Source organism: Dreissena polymorpha, chromosome 6, assembly GCF_020536995.1.
Source record: "Dreissena polymorpha isolate Duluth1 chromosome 6, UMN_Dpol_1.0, whole genome shotgun sequence".
Lineage (NCBI taxonomy): Eukaryota > Metazoa > Mollusca > Bivalvia > Myida > Dreissenidae > Dreissena > Dreissena polymorpha.
This window is the reverse complement of record NC_068360.1, coordinates 14,000,178-14,007,487: the sequence shown is the minus strand read 5'-3', so window position 1 is coordinate 14,007,487 and position 7,310 is coordinate 14,000,178. Positions and strand designations below refer to the sequence as shown.

The following is a 7,310-nucleotide window of genomic DNA, read 5'->3' as shown; positions in this document are numbered from 1 at the left end:
TTAGTGTCATTGTGTACTTGAATTTATCCGACTCGTCTCGGAAAGGCTTACACGGCTCGGCTAGTCTCACCATGCAAACCTTTCTTAAACTCGTCGGATAAATTCAAGTACACAAACAATTGACAGAGTATTCTCTATTCTATCGCTGACCTAATCAAATCTTATTAATTCCATAAGCACTGTGTAATTTGTATGCTGTATGCAAATATACACTCGTAATGTTTGTATAAGATAAAACAAATCAAATAATCGTTGTACACGCTGTGCTTTATTTATACAAATTAAAGACATGTAACTTTGCAAAACGTATCATCACTATTATGTTTATTTCATATAAATATCATATATCATATCAAACACAAACTAAACAAAATTAAATCAATATATACTCACCAAATCAAATAATATAATGAAGTTTTCCAGAAAAGCCCGACGTAAGCAAGATATGTACGCGTTCAAATATAACCATGAGATAGTTATGATAGGTATAATTCTTATTTCCAATTATTATTGAATAAATATTACAAACTTTATATTCACTATACTATTTTGGGAGGTATACAATTCGACAACGTTAATCATATGATGTAAGCCATTGTAAACTTGACATATGTAACTCTATCTAACATCACGATACAGTATACATTCAAGAGTAAAATGATGTTCATCTTCGAGAACATAAGACACGGTAAGTTTCTTTTCTTCGAAAGGTGTTGCCTTTGGTTTATGCGCTCGACGAATTTCAGCTTGGAGATACTCTTAATCTTGAAAGGGCAAATATTTTACAACTGTATAAAGTACCAATTGTAAATAAATTGGTATTGTTATTTTTTTTTATAGAATTAACTGTTTTATCTTTTACACATTTTAATAATGTGGTATTGTTGGTATATACAGTCATTATTTCTACATGGGTTCGGTCTGTTTTTTATTTTTATATGCTCTGAAGTATGCACAAATAAATTTCATTCTAGTTTTTTACTGGAGCTTTTTAGATCCAATGTTTACATTGATCAATATAAAGTAATTAATGACAAACTTCAATACATGCCAAAATCTTTGACAAGGTCCCTTTAAGCCATTACACCGCGCAAGACAAACTTATCCCGACAAAGCTATGTAATGAATTTAAGTGAATAGATTCCCAACTTTTAAATATTTAAACGCTTCTCTAATAGAGAGAAGACATGTCGATTGTTTCAGGGTTTCTTGCAGAGCACTGGATGATGAGGTTAAATTAATGTGTTCTAATTATTTTGTTATTTTCTAATGATTTGTTTTAAAATTAAACATATGGACATGTCACACATAGTAAACTTATATGGCGTTTTTACAAATAAACACAAGTACATAATACTCTGCGCGTGAAAGCTTTATCTTTATAATGCTGATATAAATAAAGGTTCATTTCATAAGCTTTTATTGAGTAAATTTACTCAATATGACCAGGTAAACAACGTTCTAAGTGTTCATACAGCAATTGGGGGAACTCGCCATCGAATTTACATTCGCATTGTTTGGTCGTTTCGTTACAGAGCAATCCGGACCTACAAACGAATAAAAAGGTGAAATAATTTATAACGTGTATTTGTTCTTTTTTAAGATAAACATAAAATGTTCTTATATCAAAATTTTCATTAAACGTCGTGCTAAAACTTACCAAAATGTCATTAAATTACGCGATACAGCTTTAACCCGGCAAGCCTGAATTAAATTTAAGTGGATAAATAGATTTTCAAAGTCCAGCCATATTGTGTTTGAAAAAAAAAGGAATTGAATATAGAGAAGACGTGTCGAGTGTTTTGCGTTTTCTATCAGCGCAAATTAACGTATTATTATTTGACATTCAACTTATTTACTTGTTTTGTTAATATTTGTGTTTTAAAAAGCATATTACAATATCAAAACTCACATTTAACTTTACAAGACGTCCTTAAAATAAAGACAGCTTTATCCTGGACTGCACAGGCTAATCTAGGAAGACACTTTACGCACATGCATTCAACCCCTATGTCACAGAGCACGGTTTAAATGCATTGACCCTTTTTACAGATTTGAACTTAAGGAATGTTATGGAGCTCAATATGGAGTGCATTTTATGAGGACACTGAAAAATTACAATATAGTCTTAAATATGATGCCCGCTTGGTCTATCAGTGAAATACACATAAATGTCAGCACTGATCGAGTGCTTATATCACAAACTTTCTGTTATATCTTAAAAAAGCATTACACTTAAAACAATAGAACGGAATAGCATCACAAGTAAATGCTAAATACATATTTAAATATAACTTGATGTTTAGAACACCATAACTGATGTCAGTGCTTTCTTGAAGAATCTGTATTCGAAAAGAATCCGTTTTGCTATTTATTCCACCAGGTTGTGTTTTTTAAGTTGTAAAAAATAGATAGCAGAAAGAATTGTAAGCATTAAATAATTGTCTACCATTAAAATGTTCTTACAGTCATTAATTGGCACGTGACAGCTGTATATTGACGATGCGGACATAACTTACTCAATACAATAGAAATATGTTGTTGTTTTAATAAAGACAATTTAAGATGATGGGAGAAGAAGATAAATTATTGTACGTACAACACTTTGGGAAACTACATATACGTGTGTTGGTAGTGTCGTAAAAATAAGCCGTGTTCGGATGTTTGCAATCGGGACATTGTATTGAATTTAAATCATTTACTGTAATAAAATAACGTAAATCATCGTTAGTCATCTAGTAAAAGTTATCAGCAACGTGTGATGCATTTGTAAATGATGTAGTTTTCGATATATTTTACAGCTGCTGATTTGTACACCGTTTAATGCCTCATCTGTTTTCCTTAATGATAAGGAGTAAGTATATTATCTATTCCGCGTTTAATTACAAGGTTTAAATATGAATTGAAATGATGTCTAAAAATTACATATTGCCTACTTGTACATACATCCATCATTACATGGCGCCTCGGTGTCCTGACAGCTTGATTTAGAACTGCTACTGCCTTCCTCCTTAATGTTTATGACGATTTTATACTTTGGATCATCGGAATCGGTATCATCCGAACTTGATTTGCATCCGCTACTGGTCTCCTCGGATTCGGTTTCCTTAAACATGGTTTATTTTCCTCCACACATGGTGTTGCGCCGCCATGCACCTCTATAGCAGGCTTTGTGGCACACTGGCACACAAGTGCAAGGACAATGCAGTTAACATGTAGAAGCCGAAAGGAACTGTCACGTGATTTCGTTCTTGAACCATTTCTTTCAACTTAGACTTCAAGTTAAACTTAAATATTAAGATGCATAATTAAACTTTGTTACAATGGAAAATCCAAATTTGACATAAACATGGACACTAAAGAACAGTATTTTGTATTGTATATTCTCCTTGATATATTGAACAATAATGTCTTCCACATACCAAATGGGATTGAGGTAATACTTTGATCATGACCTGTTATATTTTTTGCTTGAATATTGACCTAATAACATGCCAACCGAAATGAAATATAGCGATATTACTATTTTGAATAAAGTAAGTATTTTTCAATAGCAATTATAAGTACAATTATGACTAGTTCTCAACTACAAATTAGTATGACTGGTTCAAGGGCAGAGGCGTTTCTGCTGTCCGTAATACACAGCATGTTGACGGTTGCCTAACAACGAAAACAAAGTGGATTTGTAAACAAGCGACTTTTTATAATGAATATAATCTCGAATAAGCATTTTTAAAGTACACGTTTATCATAAAATTACGTTTTAATATTGAGATCGTTGCTGCTGAATGGTTGCTATCATATATAATTATGTGTATGGTGTTTGCTAATGCCTGTAGCAAGATATGGTCTTGCAAGTTGTGACAATAAATACGACATGTAAGTCGAATCCAATTAGATGGGAGAATATATGTGATTGCCTGGTATATCATCTGGTTTTGACCCGTTGTCCTGTGGTAAGGACATTGTAAGGAATGTACCTATTTAGTTTAATTGCGTGGTCACTCTATATAGGGATTCCGACGATTCGGGGCCAGAAATAAAGTATGTATGTGATTTTAATCGCACAAAAGCTCTCCTATAGTTATTTCTGAGACCAAATAATTGTGTGATGTTGTACAGGTGTTTCCTGATTGTGTTTCTGCGTATCACCTAAATAAAATATATAGTTTTCCTTTGCTGTCCAGGTAAATGCGCTACTAGTATAAAGATGCAAACAACAGGCACAGGCCACGTCGTGTTTTATGAACAAACAACTAGAGCTAGTCATAATTGCGCAAAAAAATGTAATTGATGATGCTGACTTAGATCATTTGTATATTCCAACGGCTACTCAAATAAATATAGCATTCGCTTTCAATGAAATAGTTATATTCAGGGATAATTTAATACTGATCAAAATTTGTGAATAGTGACACATACTGAGATCAAACAAACGTATAAATAAAATGTAAACCATTATACAAGTTATCATAACAATAATTAGCATTTTAGGCAAACATTTTTTAAATGTCCAAACGAGTTCGTTTACGACTTTCTAGTATGTACATAGAGAACGATTTTGGAAGCTTTCCGGATAATATCTTGACATATGGTTGTCAGCAATAAAGTGAGGAAGACCCAAAAGCGTGCGGGTTTAAGAGGCTTATACCAAACGTAATGTTTTCATATGTATGCTTACATCTTATTAGCGTTTGTGAGCAGTTACGATATTATTATTATTTCCTACTATGTATCTTCACTTCTTGCAGTACTAAGAGGAATGGTGACAAACCATAACTGTATTCATAACATAAACACATCCAAATTAAATTCTAAAAAGTATTCGATAGTCTTTGTAGTGAGAACAAAAATTATTTCCTGCATAATTTACAACATCACTTAGCATTAAAAAAAGTATTTATATTATAAAAAGTATGCAAAAACAGTTGTTAATGTGCATTTAATAAAAAACGTCGACGCCCTTGAGTGTTCAAATGAACACAAAACCATGTGTTCGCTTACGGATATCGGTATCCATGAATACGTTTCCCTTAAAGGTCAATTTTAACACTTTTGGAAACTTTATAATATGAAAGATAATTGTTTGAGATGCGGAATAAAACGGAATAAAACTATTTGCAACAATTAAGCGTTACGCCTTATGCCATAAACCACCAGGTAAATCTTCCAATAACACGCCGTTTTCTAAAAGTTGGACTGACTTACCTCCCTTGCTGTGACGTCAGAGCTGTACATCCGCTATTTTTAACAGCGTTATTTATGCCGAGACGATCAACTGCATTGCTATTACATCAATAGTTTTATGTTAAATTATGGACTTTTCTGACGAATATGATCATTATGAAGATGAACTGCATGAAATTAGACCGTATATGTACAGTACACGCCATTTTATCGATTTAAAAAATCTCAATTAGACAAGACTCCTTTTCCCAAAATGGCTGGAAAAAGCCCTAAAATGTTCGTTATTAGATTGTTCATCATATATCTAAATTATTGTATTTTTTTGTAAATAAATGCAAGTGAACGAAATCGTATTATTGTAACACATAATTTAACTTATACCAATAATTCTAATCATTTGCACCCATCGATGTAATTACATCGATGCTCTAACTGTTCATCGCGCATGTTTGGTCTAGTTCTTAATCTTTTCCACTTAAATGCATAGTGCAAATGTAAAGTTCAATAAAATTTCAGAGGACAGAAAACACACTACTGTATTTTTCGGGGATAAAGACGCGACTTTGTTCCGAAGCGTCTTATTAATGGACGAAAATGAAAAACATAATATCCTAATTTTTGCGAAAATCCTTATGTGTACTCCTCCACGATAAAATCGTAGTCAGCTAGATCTACTGATGATAGCAACCGGGTGTAATCCTCCTGGAAAATTGTTTTCACGCATTATTTTATCAAAATAGTTTTTCGACACGGAAAGCTTTTAAACAAATTTATATTTAATTCATTACAAATATATTACAAATATAAATGTTTTGTTGAATTCCCCAATAAGAATACACATTTATAATCCGAAACACACTTCTGATTGTCTTCTCTTAGCGCGCCGTTTACAAATTCAAGCGCCAAATAAACATTCGGGATTGTTAGCAGATATAAATGGGAGACGGAAAACTACAACGGGCGAGGCATGGTATGGTATTGTGCAAGGGGGGGTTAGAGGGTTAGGGTTAGGGTTTGGGTTAGTGTTAGGGGTCGGGTTAGGGTTTGGGTTAGCCTAAACCCAACCCTAACCCTAACCCGACCCCTAATCCTAACCCTTACCCTAACCTTTTTTGGGGGGTTATCACCCCAGACCATGCCTCGCCCGTTGTAGTTTTCCGCCTCCCGATATAAACAGAATATGACTTATTTTCCAAATTTCAATGTTGTTAGCCTTTTCGCCGATGCTTAAAGGAAACCGTGCTCGCACCTAGCTGTAGGCTTATGCACCTGGATTAGTGATAATTTCGTGTTGTTTATGCTTTTTGCAGTTTGTACACGGAGTGTCTATTCTCATTTAGAGTCCGTGGTTTGTAGCCACGACGAACCCACATTTGATTTTTAATAATTTCACCATATATGTCTACATGTCGAAGTTTATATTTAAAAATTAAGCTGCGACCATTTTGATTTGTCGACATTCTGTTTCATTTCAGACTCCATGCAGTTCTTAGATCATAATCTCTGTGATTTATTACTCTGACTTGTTAGTTTCTGACCACGCGTGCTACTGAAAATAGCCAGCGGGATTGTGTTTTATGGCACAAAGAAGCACACAATGGCTTCGACCAGTGTTTTTTGATCCCTAAAGGTAAGATAAGCACGTGCAATATCAAATATTATGTTGGTCAGTACAAACGTTCTACCGAAAACCGCAGACCGCGTTTTTGTTTTATTGCCCAATCATGCCCTGATATTCCAATATCCTGTGTATTACGACACACCAACTTTAGATAAGCACGTGCCGTCTGTCAAAACAATGTTTTTTATAGATTAGTAAAAATATCGAAGTAACTCACGCAGTGAATTCCCGTTTATGATCTCGGAAACGAGACTTGCTTAAAACGTTTAAAAAAACGATATTTATTGTCAAATAATTTCTAAAAACAAATGAGAACCATCCAACATACATCATACACAGACCAAACAAAGTATTAATAATTTTGACAATTGGAATACAAACATTGAATTGTATACGATGATTTTTTGTGCAATCAGTATACAGTACAATACAAATGTATGCAATTGAATGTAATTTTTCAATAATGAACGAACTAAAAGAGTGTAACGATAACGATACAGCG

The 7,310-nt window shown here is 33.5% G+C and overlaps 1 long non-coding RNA gene across 1 annotated transcript in view; it reads right to left on the bottom strand.

The window, feature by feature from the left end:
- Positions 1 to 323: 323 nt before the first annotated feature.
- LOC127835343 (uncharacterized) overlaps positions 324 to 7,310 on the bottom strand; it is an 8,214-nt gene continuing 1,227 nt past the window's right edge. Inside the window, exons 2-3 of the long non-coding RNA XR_008028473.1 lie at positions 2,947 to 3,106; positions 324 to 1,547 (exon numbers count right to left, since the gene is read on the bottom strand). This is a non-coding gene — a long non-coding RNA (uncharacterized LOC127835343). The remainder of the gene's footprint in view (positions 1,548 to 2,946; positions 3,107 to 7,310) is intronic.